The sequence below is a fragment of the Halyomorpha halys genome, unplaced genomic scaffold (genome assembly GCF_000696795.3).
Source record: "Halyomorpha halys isolate HHAL.00 unplaced genomic scaffold, Hhal_1.1 Scaffold571.1, whole genome shotgun sequence".
Taxonomy (NCBI): domain Eukaryota; kingdom Metazoa; phylum Arthropoda; class Insecta; order Hemiptera; family Pentatomidae; genus Halyomorpha; species Halyomorpha halys.
The window spans coordinates 729,381-755,069 of record NW_027113281.1 but is presented as its reverse complement, the minus strand read 5'-3'; the positions used below and the strand labels follow the sequence as shown (position 1 = coordinate 755,069).

Here is a 25,689-nt window from a genome sequence, read left to right as displayed (position 1 = left end):
ATTTACTTCTTTTTTATTTTAAAAAGGTTTATTTAGTAAACAACGTGAAGTTATCTTAATATGCAATCAAATATTTTTGCTTTGACCCAAGGAACAAATTTTACTAATTAGTTCCAGAGAGCTAAAGAACAAAGAATCTATACAGATCCTTGCTTATGCAAGTTTCAGTACCTAGTTATATATCAGAGAAAATAAATATTACGATTTTTGGGACTTAGTCTGTCGTTAATAATGAGAGATCCAAGACAAAAAAATCATGAGGAACGATTGAGTAAACGATTCTGAAAGCAAGAACGTAACTTAAAACAATTTTCTTTTTTTAAATAATTTTTCAAATGTAGTTATTTTTTAAAAAATTTTCCTCCCTCACAAAAAGTATGAGTAAAAAACCGGATAATTTGAAAATTTGAAGACTACCAAAATTCACGACAAAAATATTTTGCAAAGTAGAATTAGAAGTTTTGCAAACATGTGCTACCAGCAATATTTTGAATTTTTCATTTCGGTTCCATAGAATCAAATATAGCAATTCAAAAAAGTATATAAATAATATAAAGTAACTATAAAGAGCACGTATATATTTATAAGTCCACTGACCTGAGATTAAGCCGGGTCGGAGCGTACATCCCTAGGCAAAAAGGGCCCCTCTAACACTTCAATCACTCTACTCAAATTCTCAAAGCATCCTCACTTATCTTCAGATAAGATTGTATGTCTGTTCATAGAATGTGCTATCTCCCTCAAGCGAGGCGAATAACCGAGATTGGTTCAGGCTAGAATTTATTAATAGCTCACCAATAGTAGGCAATGTAAATTTATCCGGTAATTTCTAACAACAAAAAAATATTTGGTAATTTAAAAAAATTCAGGTAGAGAATCAAAAATCTTTCCAATCTAATCCCATCTTGTACTTTCTGTTCCCCTAACTGTTCCCTCAATTTTTGTCGAAATTAATGCAATATGTATATTGTTTTATTTATTATTAATTATCAAATTCCAATTGGAGCATCGGATATAGTTGTCAATACAAAGCTCGGCATCTGCAAATTTGCTATAATGGATTTTATTGTGGTTTATTCATTTTCTAAGCATTGCTAAAAAAAAGGTTAAATTGAATATACAACTTATTTTAAAATGGTTAATTTGTGTAAATGAATATTAGAAATTAGCTGCTACCAAATCAACAACAATAATCCTCTAATAAATGTTTAGATACTCTTCTCCGGCATTGGAACCACGTTATCTGTGCTTTATTCTTCTTGACTATTACTATGGTTATTATTATTTTTTTATATATTAACATAAAAATACGTCTAGTAAATTTTATATAAGTTACTAATAGTATTAGAGACAAGCATGTTAAAAAATACCTATTGGTAACACTCAAATAAGAAGGTCTCGAGGGCGTATTCTTTTCCGGCGCCTCGGAGGATCGTCAGGAATGGTAGAAGTAAGAAACTAGTTTGGGTGGTTTGTGAGTATATAATGGAAGAATCGGTATCTGGTTCGGATATTTTTTTTTTAATACTATAACTAGCAACTCGGAATTTTCAAGGAATATTTTAAATTTATTAACAGATGTGGATATGACAACGCGGTAAGAAAAAAATTCAGAAATAAAATAAATTATTTTTTTGTTAAACGTTTAGATTGATTTTTTGGAAAATGTGTTTAAATAAACAGAAGAAGGCAATATTGCAGTCGAGAGAATATAAATTCACAAAATTTTGATTTCTTGTTATTTTAAAACATGTTGATATTTCAAAACCTATATCTCGGGAGTTATTGAATGTAAAGAACTCTACGAAAGCGGCCCATATTTTAGCGAATTTATGCTACTTTATAAGAGGTCGTATTAATTTCCATTCGTGCGCTAGATAGCTTTAACGATATTGAGCAATGAGTGAAAATGTTTTGCACCTTGGTTTTTAATTAATTGCATCGTGAACAACAATTGGAAAAATATATTAATTCATCCAAAAACGTTTTACAAAATTGCATTCCCTATTACCAGCAACCAGCAGTAAACAGCAGCAACTTCTCGTAGACTGGAGTCCAGACTAATGCATGCCATTCTGCTTTGAACTATGTATTTATTTGTTTTTATTATTATCAATTGTTTTCTTTATTCTCATATTATTCAGTTGTTTATTTTATTAATTCTATAAAAAATACATATAATGTTTTTTAGTTCCAATCTTAATTCAATATATTTGCTATTATTATTTCTTAAATGTACCATTGATTTTTTTTACTGATTTCATTATATTAATTAAAATTACTCAATAATTACAACACTTTAGATTATTGAGAATTTTATAGCATAAATAAAGGATATAAAATTTTAAGGGTGTTTAATTTTCGCAGGATTTGCTAAGCACATAACTCTTTGAAAATAGTCAACACTATTGTTTTGAACATATATTTTTTATGGAATAATATAAACATAGGTTTACATAATTTTGGCTTACAGACACATGTGAAAGTATTTTATAATTTCTTAGGAGATAGGGCGTTGTATCAGCTGTGCTACTGATAGGAATTGTTATGGATAGTTATTTGTATACTGAGCTTGAGATATCTTGTTATGTATCGTGTTATGCGCACCTGCTGGTTTTGACAGAAATCCTGTTGTTATTTTACGTTATTTATTTACAACTGTTCTTATATTGAAAATTATCATAAGGATAAATGAGAAACATGTTTTAGGTTTCGTACTAAAATGAGGTAATGAATAAATAAAGTGAGTTTTCCTTGAAACATTTCGGAGTGATGAATAACTCGACTAAGATATTATCAGTATTGCATAAGAGCTAATGTGTTATATGACACAAGGACACCCTCCAGGCTTTGTAATTCCAGAATCGAAACGGTACTGTAAGAGAATCATTTTCTATCCATGAAAAACTTATTACACCAATTATAAGATAATGATGAAGCTAAAGAGGAAATAAAACATAATAAGGTACTAGGAATCTTCTGTGAATACAGGACGGATATTCGGCATGATATAGTAGTAACTGAAGCAATCAAGAAATGTTAAAATAATCACCTACAATAGCACAAGTATTGCGGTAACCCATTCCTTTCATTGGCAGGGAGAAAATGTAGGTTTACATAGAACAACTATTTTTAGATTTCAAAATGTTAAAATGACATATATAAAAAATTATAGTTTTATAAGAAAACATGTTATAACAATAAAAATCAAAATTATGCTATAAATTATAAAACAGACACAAAAAATTTGAATGTAACATATACTGAACTATTATGTAGATTACACAAGTATGGAACTCTTACTCCATTTTGCAAACAAAAATAGTTAAACAATAAACCCAACAAAGAACCCTTTAATCTATAGATTTCTCATTCTGAACATAAGTAGTGTAAATGAAAAATACCTCTAAGTTTTAAATTTTCTTCTGTTTTTTATACAAACATAAAAAACAAAAAAAAAATTGACTCGAAAGCACAGAAAAATGGGCGTAATGTGGTCCAAACTTTTACTTCATTCACTTTGATTGATATTTATTAATTAAGAACAAACCCCACTAGAAAAACAAACAGCCAAAATAAAGTTGTTTATTATAATTGTATTAATTTCCAAGTAAATGAAAAGCAATAAACCGTTAAAATATACATATAATTAATAACGTTTTATAGATTATAAACAAGCAAAAGAAAAAGCAATGCAACACTACTTATACAAATTATGTTTTAGTAAATACCATGGCAGAAAAACTGAAGATCAGGAGTTTTACTATGGGCTCAATTGGTCAATTCAATCAACGGAAAATGATAATTAATTCACTGAATATATTATTTTTAAAGGGAGTACAAGAAAGTTTGTAAAATTGCTGGTTTCATTATTTCTAATATCGGTAACGATGAGACATCACTTAGTTTCGAGACATGTAAATCCTGTCCTAAAATTTCAAAGTTTATGTTTCTTCTCTTTTAATGACCCAATTTTATTCAAAGGCACTTTTTAAACAATAACAAATATCTCTAGGAGAAAAAATTGAACCAAGAGAACCTTGACTGTCACCTTTACCCCTTCGTCCCGACGACCCTGACCGCTTACTGATGAAAAGGAAATACGGTGATTGCCAAATAAATACTACCAGTGTTAGTAGAAGTTGAAGATGTATGATTTTTTTTTTTAAATATTGTTTTAAAAGAAGAATATTTGATTAAAATCGGAAATCAAATTTGTTAAATTAGAGTAACTTTCACATTCTCCGAAATCTGAGAAAAAGATCTTCATCGCCAATCTTACTTAATATGTATGTCAAAATTGTAGAGTTGCGTGTTATAGCTCAATAAAATAAAATAGAGTGTGAATTATTCTCCCTTGTAACATGGTATACGGTATACGGTAAATAAGATCGTTTCATTGTTTTCAACATAACACGTAATCGCCATTTTGCCATCTTTGGAATATATAAATTAAAATTGAATGAATAACATTGAAATAAGTATATAAAAATGGAAACAGAATTTTCCTAAAACTTTGAACCTAAAATGATTTTAACTAAATAAAACGAAAAAATTGGGATTTAGGTCATTTAAGGTAATCTGCATTAGTGAGAGTGTATTACATATTTTTTATTAAGACAGAGGCGAATACATGTGGCGCGTGTCAGAATGTGTCGTGCTGCACGATAGCCTATTCAACAGCACACTTATGCTAAAATTCCAAAACGGTTTCAACATGTCTGCCCTTAGCCCTGCTTAACAGAAAGCAGTCTAACCTGGTTTAGGCTAATTCTATTACTAATATTAATCTACCTTTAGACAGGAACATTTCTTTATAAATACCAGGCTCATGTATACCAAGCTCTCCGTCCTTTTAGAGCGATATATATTATTGCATGTTAATATTAATCTTTGTTTATAATTGTTTAAATAAATAAAATTGTATCCTTTCAGTCAAAACATTTTTATTCTCTTTATAAGTCGGACGTTTCGGCGATCCTCAAGGACAATCCTAATACAATTTTACAACCAAAATATTTTTAAAAAACTACTTCATGGAGGCTATTCTGCCCAGAATCTGTTAGTCCTCAAATTACCCTAATTAGTCAAAATATTTCCCATTAAAATTAAAATTATTTACCACAGTCAACAGTAAAACTTAGCACAACATTTCAATTTTTTTCATATTTCAAATTTTACTGTTGACCGAGATAAATAATTTTAATTAAAAATAATACTATTCTTCCTAGGTCATTTCTATCAGTCCTAAAATTACCTTAATTAGTGATTTTCACATTAAAATAAGAATTAAAATTATTTATCAGACAACAGTAAAATTTTGAATATGAAAAAAATTGAATTTTGTTGTAACAGTAAAACTGATCACAACAATATTTCAATTTTTTTCATATTCAAAATTTTACTGTTGACGGAGATAAATAATGTTTTGTATTTATTTTAATGTGAAAAAATGACTAATTAGGATAATTTGAGGATTGATAGAAATGACCCGAGCAGGATAGTATTACTTTTTAAATAAATAAAATTTTATCCATTTAAGTCTCTAAACATTTTTATTCTATTTATTAGTCCGACGTTTCGGTCAATTCGGCCATCCTCAAGGACAATCTTAATACAATTTTAGAACCAAATCATTTAAAAAACAACTTCATGCAGGAAAAGCAACTATTCTGCCCAGGCCACTTTTATATCAGTCCACAAATTACCCTAATTAGTCAAATTATTCAAATTAAATTAAAAATTAAAAATATTATTAAATTAAAGATTATTACTATCAGAAGATCATCAGAAAACAGTAATGAAGTTATCTATTATTAAATTAAAGATTATAAAATTAAAGAATAGCCTGCATGAAGTTGTTTTTTAAATTATTTGGTTCTAAAATTGTATTAAGATTGTCCTTGAGGATGGCCGAATTGACCGAAACGTCGGACTTATAAAGAGAATAAAAATGCTTAGAGACTTAAATGGATAACATTTCATTTATTTAAACAATATTAATATATTAATAAAGTGTTAAGATTATTATATTTTTGTCGTATTTTCACAATATAATAGAATTTCGCACTTCATATGGAGGGTATGAAAGGTGGACATTGGAGGAGTGAGAAGCTACATTTTAAATATACTTTACTAGCACCCAAATATAGCAGAAGTGTATATAATGCATCATATACTTCTGCTACATTTGAGAACCTCCAGCGTAACACTTCAAATAAGCTGGATGGGTAGGATTGTTCAAGGCAGAAGACTACATTGAAATTAAGGGTGAAAAAATTCTGTCAAAATTGTGATCTTTTAAGAGGTCATAAATTTTGAATGCGGTTTTAAGATTTCGCACACCTCTAACAAGTTGGAGAGTCGATAATTTGAATGTGAATTGAGTTTATGTTAGATAATTTACTTTTGAGGATCTGTTCATTTACAATCAATAGGCACACGTTTTTCATATTGCACAATTTAATCATGAGATTGAGGAGTTTCATCAAAATTTTCAAATAGAAACTTTTGTGAGCTTCTTTCCTGGCTTGTTATGCCTTTATCATTTCAGAATAGACTCCTAGAGAAGATAATATAAACTACAGGTAACATTGCAGATACGGTGGAAATTCCAATAATTAACAGAAGGTTTCAAGTAAAGAAGCTGTGAAGAAGAAAAAATAAAAAACCCGAACGTAAGCCCCTAACGTCACTCAGTGCCTGAGGAAATTATTAAAAAAAAGTTATCAGACATAAACTGAAAAGAAAAGTAATAAAAAAAATGTCTCACATCAACAAATCCCAGAAATTTATTTGAAAGTATAATGAATCAAACAAAAAAGGGCTAGTGTTTCTTTCAGACCAACATTCTGAGCAACAATAAACATTCAAAGCACAAAACTATCATCAAAAGAATGTTCCAGAGTTTTATAAAACTGGAAAATAACATTTATGTAAAGCTTTATTTCCTGCAGTCACGTATTGAATTATTCCAGACGAACCAGTCAGGAAGTCAGTGAAGAGCAAGAGAAAGTCTCCCACTCTATATGGAGAAGAGGCATAAACTACTTTGAGTGCGTAAATTCAAAACTTCTTATTTAGATTTGTTTTATTATTTTATGAAAAGTTTTTTAATCTTTTCGATCATTTTCGAAAATCGTCAACATATTGGGGCCAGTCAGTGGGCCTATGTCTGAAGTGATTAAATCAGGGAGAAGAGGAATTAAATTGTCTTATTAGCATGACTACCTCGCTTGGACTTACCACTTGCAGGCATTCGTATCATCACACTAGTAGAAACTTGTTTAGGTTGCATTGCCTTGCAATAAGGATGGGGAGCAGCTTACGGCGTAACTTTAACACCTCGAAGCGAAAATCTAGGGGACATTGCTACCAGATTCCAGATTTTTCACATTAATTTATTATCTGTCTCCTTTTAAAAAGTGCATTTAATGTATTTTTTACTCTTTCTTGTACCAGAGAGATTTGTTCATATGATGAGAATTTGGTTCGTATTTAAACTTTCACCTATCAACTAGTAAAGTTCGTTGAATATTTTATTATTCCAAAACACACGATAATTAAACCGAAATAAAATAAGTTTTCATGTTTAAAAGATGAGATTTTTATTTTAAACCGTTAATATTCCGGATAAAAACCTTACGTGGCAAAGAAAAACTCTTCTTAAAATCACCCGACGGTAAAAGTTGGTTACAAAAGTTTTGAAATTTTGCTTAGGACGATCAACTAAAGATATATAAAATTTTATTTCAATAAAAAAGGAAATGAGCTCAACTTGATGGATTATTTTTTCTTTTTACTGATGGTTTAGTACGATCAAGATTCCCAAAAAATTACAGCTAACAATTTTAATCATATTAATTATAAAACAAAAAAATACTTTATCTTTATAATCTTAACATTTTCTTGAGACTGGTTAATATTGTTTAAATAAATAAAATTTTATCCATTTTAGTCTCACAACATTTTTTCCTTCATAAGTACGACGTTTCGGCCAATTCGACCATCCTCAAGGATAATCTTAGAACTAAATCATTTTAAAACAACTTCATGCAAGCAATTCTTTTTTGTGAGGAATTTTAACAAATAAGTTAAACTGTAATAAATAATTTTAATTTTTAATTTAATTTGAACAATTTGACTAATTAGGGTAATTTGTGGACTGATAGAAATGACTTGAGCAGAATAGTAGTTTTTTAAATGTTTTGGTTCTAAATTTGAATTAAGATTGTCCATGAGGATGACCGAATTGGCCGAAACGTCGGACTTAAAAAGGAATAAAAAATGTTTTGAGACTAAAATGGATAAAATTTTATTTATTTAAAAAATAATGCTAATCAAATGTTTATAAAATTACAATCTACATACTATACGTTTGCAAACTTTATATAGTATAGATAACTAACTTCCATTCAGCATTCGATGTTATCACTCCACAGGAAGCAGGCCTTCCTTTGTCCACTTCCTCTTGCTTCTAATTACTCTCCCATTCAATGACTATACTTCCGCTTATGAGATAATAAAGAGGTATATTTTGGGTCAGCTAATTGCTCTTATTATAGGCCTACTGATGCAGGGTTCAAAACCAGCAAGTAGGACGTTAATTCAACTATAATATAAAACCAATTCCATAAATTTAGCCAGGAAAAAAGTTAATATAGTTATTATAACAAACCTCGGATAAATAATATCTATAATTTTAACATGTAATTATAAGAATAATTATTTATATCACATAGGTGATTCTCAGAAAAAGGGCAATTTTGATGAATAAATTATATATCTCGGGAACTGAGGACTGAGGAATCCTAGAGTTTTTAAAAGTATTTTTGATATATGCTGTAGTATTCAGGCAGACCATTTTAAACGATTTATATTTAATGGCTATTTGATCATCATAAACGTTAAAAAAATACATCTCATACGTGAATCCTCCCAACTTTCAGCTTGCAAAATTTAATGCTTGGCTTCAAAACATACAATACGTTATAGTACAAGAGTCCAAGAGGAGAAAAAGGCAGTTATCTGACCCCAATTTTTGATTACTTTGATGAAAACTATGTATAATTACTAGTCAAAATTGATGAGCCTGCCAAGTATAGGTAGGGGGAATAAAAAATGGCGACTGTTTCATAGCGATAAAAAAAAATTAATTTTTAATTCGGAGCTCTATATCTTAAAAATTAGGAGCAACACAAGAAAACCTAAGAGAACGTCATTTAAAGATGAGCAAATTTGATAAAATATGAGCCCTAAAAGAGTTATTTACAATAAATAGTTTTCGAGATATAGCTTTTTAAAAAGCAAAATTTCATAAAAATGTTGTAAAATGAAAGATCAGTAGTTGGTGAATTTATTTTGAAAAATATATATCTCAACAGATCAATATCTCAATTTGACGTACATGATGTCTATTAGCACTCGAATTAAAGCTAGTTAAATGAGCTATAAAGTAGTTTATCTTCGTAGAAGTAATAGTGAAATTTGCTAATATAAATTGATTTATATTTTTATTTGTATATATTTATATGTTGAGTTGCTCGGACAAATCTTTATTTGCCAAATTTATATTCATACGTTAATATCATAAAAACTACTAACCCTACGAAGATAAGTGCCATAAACTACTTTATAGTAAGTTAAATTTCTTTTATTTTGAGTGTTGGCATACATATGTGCGTCTTATGGATCTAGAGATATATTTTTTAAAAAATCCAACATTTTATACGAAAAAGTAGACATTAACATTTTGTGAGCTTATTTTGTCAAATATCATAAAAACTACTAGTCCTACAAAGATAAACACTATTAACTATTTTATAGTAAATTTAACTAGCTTTAATTGGATCGCTGGCAGACATCTGTACGTCAAATGGTTTCTGAAATGAAGTTTTTCATAAATCAAATTTACTGTCCGATCAACTATAAATGAATTTATTTTAGCATATATCATGAAAACTACTATTCCTACGAAGGTAAAGGTCATAAACTGCTTTATAGTCCATTATACTAGCTCTAATTTGGGTTCTAATAGACATGTGTACTCAAATAGTTCCTGAGATATAGGTTTCTCAAAATAAATTAACTAACTACTAATCTTTCGGTAGATTTTTAAGAAATTTTGGTTTTTAAAAAGCTATATCTCGAGAAATTGGACTAACTACTATTGGACGTAAATAGCTCTTTTAAGGCTAATATTTTAGAAAATTTACTCTTCTTTAAATAATGTGCTCTTAGGTTTTTTAGTGTTGTTGGTAGTTTTTAAGATATAGAGCTCCGAATGAAAAATTAGTGTTTTTGAAGGTTTTGAAACAGCCGCCGTTTTTTATTCCCCCTACCTATACTTGGCAGACTCATCAATTTTGACTATTAATTATACATAGTTTTCATTAAAGTAATCAAAATTTTGGGTGAGATTACTGCCTTTTTTTCTTCCCGGCTCTTGTACTATTAGAAAAGTTTTCTAATCCAGTTAATAAGTTATTGGAGTGATAGTGATGAAGGTAAATTCATTGAATACCACAAATTAGTGTTTATACATAAGTTCCTTTCTATACAAAAAATATAACAGTACCGATTGAAAAAATCTCTCTCCATGCCTCTCAATAGAACAGAGGAATTTTAGGGGTCTTATTGTCTTGGCAGCCACCCTGCCTCGGAATAACCTTACCTTCATGTTCTTCATTCCTATGGGAACATTACGCAGGTAGGACATTTTACTGCAAAGTTTTAATGCATCACAAGGGTGTAGTTTTTTGATTTGTTTTTTCATTGGAGATTTTAAATGCCAATTATGGGACTTCAAAGTATGTTTTGTCTATTCGGTCCATGGTCTGCTATCCACGGATCTCACCATTCACGATCCATGGAATTATTATCTATTTTATTGATAACCCATAATTTTTTCTATAATTGATTACTAAATTATATACAGAAATTGATTCTAACATTATAACACACATTTAATTTATGTATTGTCACATAATTCAAGTGGGTATTATAAAAGAAATTTTTATTGCGAAAAAATGCTTAATGTAATTTTTTTTGTCCAAAGAACATGTCCTTTAAAAAAAAAAAAAAAAAAAGGACTAAACGTTTTAAAAGAATCATTGAAAATTACCGTTTCTTTAAGGATCCTCCACATACAATTACGATTTTTAAACGACTATAATAGGACTATAAATAGGATCAAACAGGTGAGAAAATACTAAAAAAAGGTTTCTAGACCACAGCTTAAAACAATCCATGTACAGTAAACACTATTGAATATTCTTTTGGTACAGAGGAAAACATCTGCATGACAAACACTTGAACAAACAAATGTTATTAAACCAATACTGGCGGCTTTATCTACACATTGGTGTCTATTAAAATGATAATGTAAGAGAATATTTTAAAATTAATTACATATTTCGGCTCACATGAGTACAAAATAACCTTTTTACAAAATTTTATTTCTGGCACCGTTTTAGTAACTTCTTTGCCCCGTTTTCGGTAACAAATGAAGGATTTTTATGAAATTTTCACTTACCAAATCATAAACTTCAAAGTTTGATAGTATCTACAGCATAACTATGATATGATTTCGTCTATATTTATATATTCAGATGCTTAAAGAAACAATAATGATAAACCATTTTAAATAATAATCGTTTTACTTCAGGAATTTGTTTCCAACTAGACACATAAAAGATAAACTTTCTCGTCTGTCAGGACATTTGAACTTGCTCAGCTGAACTTTTGAAACAGTCACCACGTTGCTAACTTAAATTATTACTACTTGGGACATCTAAAGAGGATTGAAAGATTCTAAGATTTTACTCCGTTCAACTGAACATAGACGTATGAATTTTAGAGAAAACCCCATTAGGAAGCAAGTTATAGAAATCATAACAAAGAAAAGGAATAACCGAAAAATGAGAACATATCATTAAAAGTCTGAAAAAAAAAATGGAATAAATGATTATTCTGTTTATTTTCCTCGTGATACCAGTACATAAACCTTCTCTCCGATTATTTAATTGCTATATTAGTGAGACACTTCACCATAATTATGTGATCTTCATATGTACAATATTCGAATTTATTCCACATAGTAACATGTATGGTTAGAAGTAAAGTATTTATAAAGGACAGGATAAAAAAACAAACAATATTTATGTAAATAATATCAAATAATAGTTGTCGTCATTGGAAGTTTTGATATCAATGATGGGATAATTTTTTTATTGCAAAAACAATCGGATATGAAACTTCAATAAAATCAGAAGTGGTACTTGACCTGATTCCTTACGTTTTAAAACTGATAAAAACTTGGAGGTGGATTGTAATTGTAAATATCACTTACACTTCTAGATAAAGTAGAAAAATAGTCACTTTTAATTTTAAAAAAAATAAATAAATAAAAAAATGCCAAATAATCTGATATAAACATTTTAATAAAATACAATCCTAAGACCAATACAAATCTACCCCAACTCAATAAAAAACAAGAATATTACAAATAAGAGATGATGATTTTTTTTGGCTAATGATTGTTGTTACAATATTGTACAAACTTTTTGAGAAAAAAATTAGACTTTTCCAGTACCTCTGTAAATTCGGCTAGAAATCCATTTTTTTTAATTCACCAACCCTCAATATCTCCTTAGGAAAGATACCCAATATAATATGCTTAAAACACCCTTTATATAATACAGCTTACCGTGTCAATGAATTCCGAGTATAAGATTAACGTAAAATATAATCAACGTTCGCTAAGAAAAGCTGATTGTAAATATAACTTAATATCCCTATATGTGCATAAATTATAGCAAATCCTTGTGTAATTGCGCCCCTCATTCATATCAATCAACTATCATTTTTGTTTAGTGTATTTTTAAAAATAAAAAACTACGTAGTTAAAACGCTTAAGAAAATAAATCAGGTGTTCTATATATGAGCAACAATAAAATGACAACAAATAATAATAATAATAAATATAATACCTTAAAGGTTGATTGATCCAGGGTTGGACACAAGTTCATTATTTCCCGAAACTCACGTTTTATGACTCATCCCTGATCGCGCCGACTACGAGTACGAGCAGAGGCGTAGGGACGGGGAGAAAAGGAGACAATCCCGTGACTCAAGGGTCTCCCCATTGTCCAGGTTCGATTTTGTTTCCTACCACTATTTCTGAGAATTCCAAAAGTACAACAATAAACTTGAAATAACAATAATCATAAAATGAAAAGCTGATGAAAAACATAATATAAAATAAAAATTGGAGAATTTAGGTAACCGGTCAATCCCTCCATCCGAACGTTACGAAGGAGCATCTTCCAGGATTTTTCCCCGGACCTCAGTGCTTCTTGCTACGCCACTAGTTATCATATAGTATTTTTGATTTTATAAATCCTTTTGCTTAAGAATATAAATGTTTAAATAAATATATTAAATGTACATCTTCCCAAAAAATATGGATAAAAGCGTGGCATTGCCTAATTTAGGATATATTACCCATTATGGGAAGGATATATGTTAGTTTCTCTTTTACAGCCTTAGCTAGAAAAAAGCCATTTTAACTCTCATAAGAGCTATCCCATAGATTATCATAAATTTTTATGTTATTTCCTGATGCGGAAAAGTCCTTTGTTGCTTGCCTTTGTTTCAAACCCTTCCACTCAATTTTCTTCCACCTCCCCCTCCTACAACTTTCTACCACACCTTGATATTGCACATGTATATACCCTCGTGCTAGACACAAGAGTTATCATCTAGAGAGTGTATGAAATGAGTTGTTGAAGGACAATCTAGGGGACATGTTGTACATAGTAGTCTGTAGATAGCAGTTGTACACGGTATAACATGGAGTCCCTGTCTTCTCTCTTCACATATTTTACACTACTCTGCGGTTCTATTTTGAAACTACTGACTACGATACGCGATTTGTCCTGTATTACGAGCGTTCTTCCATTTTTAGTCTGAATGATTTTTCCACAAAATCTCTGATATTGAGATAAAAAAAAATCTCTAACATTAATGAGTCAGAGATTTTTTTTATTTTCAGAGGTTTTTATTAGCGTAGAAAATGTTATTTTGTCTTAAGCTATTCCTTTTTTTTCTTTTTTGATCTTTCAATTACGATATGAAATGAAATTAAAAATAGTTTATTATTCTCGGACTAGGTCTGTTTCTTTAGAGCAATTACAAAGGTAATTTTAATTTTATAATAACATTTATTGACCAAAAAAAAAAACAGTGAGATCACACTTAATTATAACTTATATACAGAGAAGAGAAAATATAATTAAAAAACTAACTGACTAAATAAAAAACAAAACAAAAAGGTAATTACAAAATATCTGTACTATTATAATAATGGATTAGATTGGTGAATCAAAAGGCAGTTAAATAGAAGGGTTTTAAACGAGGGAAGGATTAGTACATGATGTATGTTAGAGGAAATGGAGTTCCAGAGATATGCATCTCGGGTAAAAAACGATTTATCAAACGCAGCAGTTCGGTGAAGTGGTGGTTCAGATAAACGAGACCTGGTAGTAAGATATTGGACTGAAGGATGGTTAGAGCCACTAATTATTATCAATAAAGCACCTAAGAGCCATCTTTTCTAATTTTTAATTTTTCTAGTTGATTTCTAATAATAATAGTATATTTAGTATATTCTATTGCCCCTGTCATAATTTTTTACAAGTATTTCTTTTAAAGAAGGTGTTAACCAGGGTTAACTTCAATTTAAACTTAAATTCAGGAATTGATCAGATATCACGTGACCTTCTAATTACATAGCCACTAAATCGATTACCAAGAACACTAACACTCCTTCAATAGTAAACGAATGCCAAGTTGTTAGTAAATAGATGTTTTGAACGAGGCATTAGAGAATGGCGGAGCCAGACATCCAGTCGCCACCTACTTCTTTTTCTAACCATATCTGACAAACAATCCTCGCCTGGAAAATAACTCGGTGTTTCTCTACTTTTATTGACAATTTAATACTTATTTTCGAGAACTAGTTTGATTCTTGCTACTTTAAGAAATTTTTTTCCATTTATTACTTTTCAGTGCTCATCTTATAAAGTATGAATAATGAATGGTAGACCATCAAAAACCTATTAAGTTTAAGTTTATCATTCATAATATCATTGATGATGCTTCTCGCATCAAAGTTAACGCAACGCTTTTATTCAGTTTATTTATTATAATATCATTTTATTAACATTAGATTGTAGTCCGAATGAGAAACGCAAGATACTATTGTTATATTATTATTATTATAATTATTATATGGGCGAAAGACCTTGGAGTTTCAAGTCCTCGAGCGATGCATTAGGAAATACATCGCGCGTTTCTTGAAGTGTTTTTTTCGTGATCACTCCCACGCCTATTTTTTTTTAGTGCCACTCAGTAATATTGTCGTTGGGCCTCACAAATGCCCGGGAGGGGGGAGGCTGTGAGCGAGTTTTGTATAATTTCATACTTGAAAAAAGCCCGGATAGGGCCGGCTCGAACTCACAACCTTGGGGTTAGAAGTCAGGCGCGTTGCTATGCTTCTACCGTCGCCCCACTGTTATGTTATTTAAGATTAATTTAAATATTCTTTTTTATATTAATCCTGATATGCATTACTTGTGTTATTTCAAAAAATTATTTTCCATTAGACAAGATGCATTATACCTAAATAATCTTCGCACTAACATAAAAAATACGTTCGAAAAAAAAATTAATTATAAATATTTCATTTTGAAATTGCAATTTTTTTTCTATAAAATAAATCACCTTAAAATATACTGAGGAAAGATGTTTTTTTAATACATACTATGAAGCAGGTTTTTAAACACTATGATATAGTTTCCTAGATATATACAAATTGAAACAATGTTGTTATATCATACACATCAAACCTTTGTATTTATTTTTTCTATTTGACATTTCGTAAACAAACTAATACGTTTAATGTTTCGAAACTTGCTGACAGCACGATGTTTCATCTTCAACAAATTTCCATTCTTACTATAGGATACGGCCTGGCGTTTGTAACCACAGTAAATTCGGCCAGAATTAACTGTAAAAAGACGGTATGAATTGTTCTATGAGAGAAATTCACAAAGCTCAGCAGACTATAAAATGACCCATGGCAGCTCAGCACTCATTTTAGCGTACAGACGTCTAACATAAAATTTCTACAATATATCTTCCTCGAATACGAAATATAAAAACGTTCACGAATGCAGCGATCGAAGAATTGATTAAAAGAATTCAACCATTTAAGCAAAGTATTTCCAAGAACCAAACTGCGCATTTTCAAAACTAAAAAATCACTATCCGTATAGAAGTACTCATATCAAAGACTTTTTAACATAAACCGTAACTAATACTGATATAAATTTATTTCAATATTAAAACTTTATATATCCTTGAAAAATTAGAATTAGTAACACTAATAAATATTAATTAATTACAACCTTTTCGTTATAAATAAATATAATTAAATATATATTATAAATAAATATATAAAATAAGTTTTAAGCCATTTCCAGTTATTAAAACTACAAAAAAAAAAAAATATCGTTCGAAAATTATTAAGTTTCTGAGAGTTGTTAGCACTACGCCATAAGAGTAAAAAAATTATGCATAATTTTAGACATTTTTTTTAACTGTTCACTGTATGGATTTAAAATGTATTAAATAACAATATATCTTTTTTAGGAAGCGGCTTTTGTGGTTTTATAACTATCGTGGTTAGGAGTGGGTGGTGATTAAATTCCACTTACCATTAAAATTGCAATAACATCTTTGCTATTCCACCAATCTGCACGGAACTTAGGAATTGTTGCTAATTCTAGAAACTGCACGGCACTGACCGGACCTGACTAGTGTACAGGAATTAGAAGCGGATATATCAAATGAAACGTTTGAAGAGTGTTTCTTTCCCTTTTAAAGGTAAAAATTTTAAAATATTAGGCACTGATAAATGTTGGAAGCGAATAAAATCAGTTCTCCACGAGTTGTAACAACGTTGGGTTTGGGATTACATCCTCAGCAGTTATACCTGTTTAAGTGTTTACATAGGACCATTAGGAAAAAAAATCATCTAAAATAATCAGTCCTGAAATTTTAAATTTCTATGAAATTATATATTCAAAGAGTTTTACAGGACGCTAAAAATGAATTTGAATGACTTTTTCTTAAAAAACATTTTACTGGTCTTATCTTTACTGGAAAGATTTTTTTTTGTTTTTGCATTATTTCATATATTTAAACTAATTTAATTCGATCAGCAATATTTTTCCATTATTTTAATCAAAGAAAAAATTGATCGGTCCATAATAAAAACCTTGAAATCCCTACAAGCTAAGAAAAAAAAATTCTATATGAAAATTTTTTTGTTAATCGAACTTTATTTATTGATAGACATTACAATCTGCCACACTATTGTGGGCAATAGGTAATAGTGATGAATGATCACATTCTTACTAAAATAAAATAACATAGGAATGGTATATAAACGAAAAAAAAGTACATAAAAATAAATAAAATCTCTCTTAAAATATATACAAACAGAAGAATAAAGAAAATGAACATAATCAAACTATGTACATGAAAAAATAAATAGGATAAAATAATGATAAAAATAAAAGAATCTCTAGCCACATTTACATTCCTATATACAATAAATATGAAAATTAGGAATAAAAAAACTTTGATTCGGTTCCTAAGGCCCATTGGAATGGATGCTGGAATGGAAGTTGGGACAAATGATGTATTGTTGGATGTAGTATCAACAAAAAAATTAATCAAATAAATAAATTAAAAAATCATATCCTTCACTTGTAAGATCCGATCCATACTTTAAAGTTTAAGCAATCATAGCTCCTTGAATAGCTTAAGTACAGTTAATTTTGATTTAAGTATTTATTAAATAACATTTACTCATCATTCCTCATAATTAGAGAGTATACATGAAATGTTTTAAGAAGACAGATGAAGATAAGTAACTGTTAGCTCGAGAGAAATTGACCTCAATGAAACAGATGGTGGACAGAATTTAACCTACTCCATGAACGATCTCTGCGTGACTAGGAGGCCACGGGACCGCTTGCTCACGATTAAAGAGGAGGAATTAAATTAGATGCTTGACAAGAAGATAAACGGCCTTTCTCGGTTCTCGTTAGTTGTTCATCTCCTTTGTATTGTTAACAGATTTTCTTCATGTCCGAGGAAATGCACGTATAAAGGATAATCGATACATCCACGAGTATTTCCTTAGAATATCCTAAAAATATCTGCATCATTGCCTTCGGTATCCTATAAAACACAAATGAGGTAGTTTTAAAAATTTTATTAGCCTTTTTATACCTCTTCTTGTCCTCATTTTTGTCTAATAATTTCGAATCGCGCTAGCTTTAAAACAAAAAATCCTTATAATTGAAATTGTAGGTAATTATATTTTCTTCAATTTATTATATATAAAAAGAGTAGTAGAAGTTATTCAAATAAAACATAATTTTCAAATTTAACTTTCAGAAATTGGAGTTCTATCAGAGGGTAGATTCCCCACATGTTTGTATCATGTCACTGTGTCACCTAAAGCAAATTTACTTGTTGAATATATGTGTATACAGTTGTAAATAACAATAAATAAATTATTAAAAAAAAAAAAAAAAAAAAAAAAAAGAAACTTTCAGAAAATGATTAAAATCACAGATTGAAATTTTATCCGATTGTAATTAAAACCATTTATAGGAACATTTTAGAACTTCACAAAACATTCCAGGTAATCAAAATAGTACCTGTGATTATTATGATTGTATACTGTGATATGCTATAATTTAATGGCAGTAGAAATGTGGTGTGGAACCTTGAATGTAATATTTTTACTTTTTGGCTTTGTCACGTATCATTCTGAGTTACTTGGCACTATTTAACCTACAATTAAATAAAGTAACTTTTTATGAAATTTTAAAATCAAAAACAGGAGCTAACCAACAAGACTTAAAAAAGAACTACGATAAAAAAGGATTAAAAAAAGCAATGACTGAATGGTAAACAATGAAAACGGTCGATGGAACCAATTAATCAAAAACGGATTGACTCTAATAGCCTAGATTACTCAAACAGAAGACCATTGGAACAACAGATTCGAGCACTCCCTAAGAAAAAACAATACCATTACATAATGATGTAGGTGCGGTATCAGCAGCATTTAACTGACAGCCAAAGATAAGAAGGAAAGTGCTTCAAAGCAGACACTGACATGAAACATGCAGGCAGGGCCCTGTTTCACAATAAAGTACAAACTAATACAATTAGTCTTGTCTATTAACTTAATACAATTACACTGACTTGTACAATAGTAACTTGTACTTTAGTACTTTTTAACTCCTGTAATATCACTAATAGTCCTCCCTATTATGAAAAAAAAAGTATTTGTGCAATTACCATGTTGTTTCTGTACTTGTACTATGAACTAATACTATTAGCTTTCATCATGAAACAGGTTAACTGATGTAGAATTCTAAATGATGTAGAATTATTTTTTGTATGTAACAGTAACACAAAGTTGTAAAATAATTTATATCATTTTTTTAAAATAATAATAATTATTTTGTCCACAAATCTATCCTTATCTATTACTGGATAAACATTATTCTGGAAAATACATCATTTATATTCAAACCATTTTTGGAAAATTAAAGAAGTATGATGTAATTACAAAATTCTTGTAAATAAATTTGGAGAAATAGTTAAAACTTCTTGCTTCATTACTGGGTTTCAGGTACAACAAATTATTGAATTGGTGGAAGTTCTGAGTCGTGGAGTATAGGCGTAAATTTTATTTGGAGCTTATCGCCTTTGTGTTCTTCAACTTTGGAGAAAAAATGTGTGTTATCCTACAGGATTAACAACCTTTTCTACCCAATGGGAAAGCGTAGATTTATTCTGAGGATTGACGAAATAATAAAAGTCAACCTGCTGCTGGTGCCGGTTTGAATCCGGTCTGGGGATACTTTTTTGACTCGAGAAGTTTGAGGCTCAACACGCTCTGCTCTTAGTTATTGATGGTTTCAATGGATCAGTTATGTGTCCTTAGGATTTAAGTTACCAGTTATGTTAATTGAATAACAAACGAGTGAGTTATAACTGAGGTGAACTCAAATGACTAATTTTAGTGTAATTTATACTTATGGCTTAGCTTACTTTATTAAAACACAATAACTTTTCGTAAATTAGCATATTGTTGACCGATATTTGTTTTCCAATTATTTTTATCTGTGAATATCAGGGCACTTTTTCAGAGTGAAATCTAGGGATTTTACTGATTTAGAAAAAAGAATGCGTGACTGGTGCTACAAGAAAATTACATCTCTTGATTTTAAATTATATTTGTGTGCTACAGTGCTATTTTAGAAATTTTTTGTAAACAGTATGAACAGAATTGGGAATAAGAAGAATTCTTGCGGAACACCTGCCTTAAGACGTTTGACGTACTAATGGCGTGATTATTTACATATTATCTTATGTATTTGGTATGAATGAATAAATAATAGCGTCGGTACAAAGCCAAGGTGTATCAGAAAATTTTCCTATCTAGGACTTTTGAGTTTAATATGTTAGGTAATTAATTAAAAATGCAAAATATCAATTAACGCATACAAAAATAATAAATTAATTGCTACTTTAAACCTGCAGCCATAATTCAAGCACAATGTTCTCAGACATTTTTAGTTACATCCGAAATAATCAAGCATGGAGGGAATTCATCCAAAAATCAATCAAATATGTATCAATATACCAAACGATGTATAGAAATAATTTTCAAAGTCTAACAAAATTATATCAACAAAAAAAGACAATAATATTTTTTATATTAAAAAACCTATTGCAATACAATAATAAATAATTTGGTTAACAATAAAATTCCTACCTCTATAAATCAAACACGTAATCCAAAAATCTCGGTCTGTCAGCAACTTGAACGACTTCCTCAATTTACTAACTCCAACGTCAAGAAAGTTCTTATCAACAAATAACTCTTAATAAGAGACACGTATAAATTCCATACATTGCTTTTTATACATGTAATCTTATCATAGTTTCTGTGATAACAAATTAAAAACGATTAATGATCGAATAAGAATAATACAGTAGGTACTTGGTGTTTATTTATTTACTTGAAGTAATAAAAAGTGCTCACAGAGAGATGTGAATAACATGTAATTTATGTGAAATTATTATGTGACGTACAAAAGCCCTTTAACGATTAAGTGGAGTAATCTGAAAAAAAAAATTGAATACACTCACACAACATGATTAATATATCATCCACTACCATATTGTATTGTGTTTGTAAATCGTAAAATATATTGTTGTTCTTAATATAAAAGCTTAGTGAAAAAGGAAAATACTAATGCTGGCCATTTAACATTTAAAATATTTCTTGAATGAATTATTCAAGGATATGAATAAATAATATATATAAAACCTTGTTTATCGAAGTCTGCATTTTTTTTCCACAAAAATGGATCTCTTAGCCTTCTAACTATTTGTAATTCCGTATCAGTAACACACTAAGGTTTAATTACATATAATAAAGTGAAAATGTTTAGCTACAAAAATATGGGAGGATACACAAGGCAAATGAGAGAGGAATTAAAGAGACTTTAAATTTCAGATACCGACTTTCTAGATAGAGATATAGGAAAACATTAAAAATCTCACCTATATTGGAAGGCCCGATCATATCACCAGTATTTTTTCAATTTATAATTGCAAAATTGTTGAAAAAAGGTGCCAGAACGCCAAGGTGAAAGTAAGACATTAGGCAATCAGAAAGTGTTCGCCAAAGATAGTAGAGGAATTGAAAAATTAATATAGATGCAAATGAATGATGCAATTCTGCGTTTCATAAAGTCAAGAAGAAACATTCATTACAATGTAAAACAAATGAATGATTCAAAAATGTAAATTACCTCAGTGAAACCTTTGACAGAAGAGAGTTTCGATACATGACAATAAGAAAATAAAATCAGTGAGACTGAAAGCGTCTCAATCCAAACCCACTTTCTAACCATGTTTCCTCTTCAATTCCTGAAAACCCTCTGAGGTGACTGAAAAGAAGATGGTCACGAGAGAAAAAAGTTTATTTTTCTAACTATGCACTAGTACGTGATAATTTTAATATAAAATTACTAAATCATTTGATAATAGCCTCAAACTTATTATTCCTCTTAAATTCATTCATTTATAAATGAACATTACCTCCGACTTTTGTTATATGGTCTACCACTACTTTCTCCTATTTCAAAATGTTATTACGAACAATCCTATATCAATGAAAACATTAAAATGTTCAGCCGCCATTTGGACTTACGAAGGCTAAAAACAAGAGATTTCCTAACAGTAAGACGTGATAAAATGCGTTAAAAATATAACAAATTCCTCCTTCATTAACTTACACCTTCAGGTGCAATATGGCAAAAGTTAAGTAATAAATAAAATTAAGTTTTAGGTTTAGAATAAGTTAAATATAAAAAAAGGTGAGCCCCATCACCTAGTTATTAACCTAACAAATATGCAACACTACATCCAAATTATTGTTAAACAGGCCTCCATAACATGGACATTCACATTAAAAGAATCTTTCCCGGGAAAATATAATTATCATAAGAAGATAAATGGTACCAAAAAAAAAAAAAAAAAATTTATTGTAAAACCTTGAAAAATATGGATGCAGGATGTACAAGGTCATAATAAAGCCAGCTGACGTTTCCCTGCGAGACCTGGGCACTCCTATGCTAGAATCGAAAAATTTGAACAGAAGACTTCCGTACAATTACAGGATGGATCTGGAATCAGAGCTTTAACACATGGAGGAGAAGGACGTATAGTGAACTGCTTGCAGAGACTGGTCAGTCAATTTCATGACACGAACGCGTCTCACGGTAGGCCAACAACCAGATGGATCGACAAAGATGCGAAAGAACTGCATGTAGCAAAGTGGTAAGCAGTAACCCAAAACAGACAGGCGTGGAGAAGGTGAACGACTAACAAGGTCTGTAGACATCCGAAAAAAAATTCTCTTTATTACTCTCTCAACTCTCAACTCTACAGTAATAATGAAGTTACTTCGAAGAAAACAATATATATTTTTACATATATCATAAGATTATATACATACTGCTTTTTATCTTTTCCAATGTAAATGTTTTAAGTTTATTCCGACTATTACTGCACTGACTAGACAAACGGTCTAAACTTCCAACACATTACAAAAGATTGATCTACATGACTGTAATAAGGCCAATCTGGATATATGGAGTTGAGCTTTGGGGCTCCACTAAACCTTCGAATTCCTCTCGTATTCAATCCACAAATCCTTACAATCCAAAATCCTTCATAAGATCCTCAATGCTCCCTACTTTGTCATGAACAAAGTCATACATGAAGTCCTTAATGTATCATAAGTAACCGATCTAGCCCGAACTAGGTATCATTCCTTCCATTATAAACTTCCTGTCCATCCAAACCCACTAGTTTCAAACCATGTTTCCTCTTGCATTCCTGACAATCCTCCGAGGTGACTGAAAAGTGGCCATCTTCTTTTCAGTCACCTCGGAGGATTGTCAGGAATGGAAGAGGATGCAAGATTAGAAACTAGGGGGTTTGAGTGGTTAGAGAGCTTATAATGGAAGGAGTGATATCTCGTTCGGGCTAGATCGGTAACATAGGGAACATTAAGGTCTTTATGTATAATTTTATTTGTGACAAAGTAAGGAGCATTGAGGATTTTACGAAGGATTTTGGATGTTAAGGATTGAATACGAGAGGAATTCGAAGGTTTAGTGGAGCCCCAAAGCTCAACTCCATATGTCCAGATTGGCCTTATTACAGTCATGTAGATCAGTTTTTTGTAATGTGTTGGAAGCTTAGACCGTTTGTCTAGTAAGTGCTGTAATAGTCGAAAACGAGAAAAAAAGTTTATTTTTTTAAACTATTCACTAATACGTGATAATTTTAATACATAAAAAAAAAGCAAACCTATTACAGCCGTTATTTCATTGTGGTTTTTAAAAAAAGTTATGCTCGGTTTGAATCTAATAAAGTTTTACTTTGATGGTCAATATGTACACAACATGTAAAATTAAAAAAAAATGTGAAAACAGTACGATAGGACATTAAAAATTGTATTGGACTGTAGAACTTCAATTATTCTCGGTCAGTGTTTAAACAAATAATTGACAGTGATGATTGGATAATGATGGCAAAAACAGCAGTAATTCATATGACCTCAATATTAGCGGATACCATTCAAATGTCCATTCTACTAGGCAGTTTGTTATCGCAATCCTTGACCTCGCATTGTGATAGCGTTTACTTTCAATGGCGTCAACTCACATGTGAGAGTTAACAATATCAAGCCAGTCTTAACTCCATATAACAATATCTCAACTTGAGCAGTAATTATTAACGTTAGAAAGAGCAATATGCCATTGCAAATCGTTGCGCGAACAATAGTCTGTATTTTCCTAGAGTTTTTACACAAAATCTTCGTAATTTGAATTGCTTTAAGAGGTAAAACAATGAAATTATATTACGAGAGGTAATTAAGCATCAGAATCAACTTCAGAAATTATCATTGATCTAAATTCAAGAAACAACAGAGAATAAATAGATTTATAATCATTTAAAAATTATATATAATAAAAAAAAAGTTTATCCATCACAAAGGTCAGTAAATCATTCCTAAATGTTTTTATTTTAGTGATTTTTTTTTTGTATACATCTTATTTTCATCACCTGAAAATTATCCTTTTTATGGATGTTCCAATTTAGTAGATAATTACCATTATTTCAGGGTTAATGATGTGTCGTTTGATAATAACATTTACGGGGTGTTAAAATATCTGAAATTGATGCAAGAAGTATTACATACAAATCCTCAACTTTCCTCCAAATTTGGGCCAAATTGGAAGAGCCGTATTAAAAATATATGCGTGGTAAAGAAAATACGAAGCGAAATTGATATGTGGGCATCTAAATCCTAATATTGCACAATTCCAGAAAATTTGATCTTAATCGGATTATCAGCTCGATCGATTAAGTCCAAATACAAATTTAACTGACTAGAAGGCAGGTAATAAATGTAAATTACAAATGAAAATTTTTAGTTCTGAAGACATTTTTTTTCTCATGAAAAGAAAATCTTCCATACATTTGGTAGTAAGGAACCCCCCCTAACCAAAAAGTAAATAAATACTCTGATATATTATTTGATACAGTATATTGGATAAATATAAATTAGTTCTGAAGATATTTTAGTCATGAAAAGAAAATCTTCCATACGTTTAGCATTAAGAAACCAAAAAAATAAATCAATACTCTTATATATTTTTTTAATCTAGTATAATGGACAAATATAAATCAGTTATTTTTTATTTGCATCCAGAACCAAATAAAACTTAATAGTGCCAACGTTTCGGCTAGAGTTTCTAGTCTTAGGGACTATTAGATTGTTTGACTCGCATTTTCCGCAATTATTATTTCTTTGATTAAAATATAATTTAATTATTTTAGTGTAAATAATTACTCAATTGGCATTTATAATAATTGTTAATAGTTCTTTAGATCTCGTATTTATATAATTAAAGAATATTCTTTATTTATTAGTCTTTCATGTCTTAA

The 25,689-nt window shown here is 29.9% G+C and overlaps 2 protein-coding genes across 2 annotated transcripts in view; both read right to left on the bottom strand.

The window, feature by feature from the left end:
• Vha100-2 (V-type ATPase subunit a family protein Vha100-2) overlaps positions 1-25,689 on the bottom strand; it is a gene marked incomplete in the record, with an annotated part of 226,939 nt that overhangs the window by 53,578 nt on the left and 147,672 nt on the right.
• LOC106684339 (V-type proton ATPase 116 kDa subunit a 1) overlaps positions 1-25,689 on the bottom strand; it is a 128,835-nt gene that overhangs the window by 79,182 nt on the left and 23,964 nt on the right. The gene's annotated exons all lie outside the window — the stretch shown is intronic.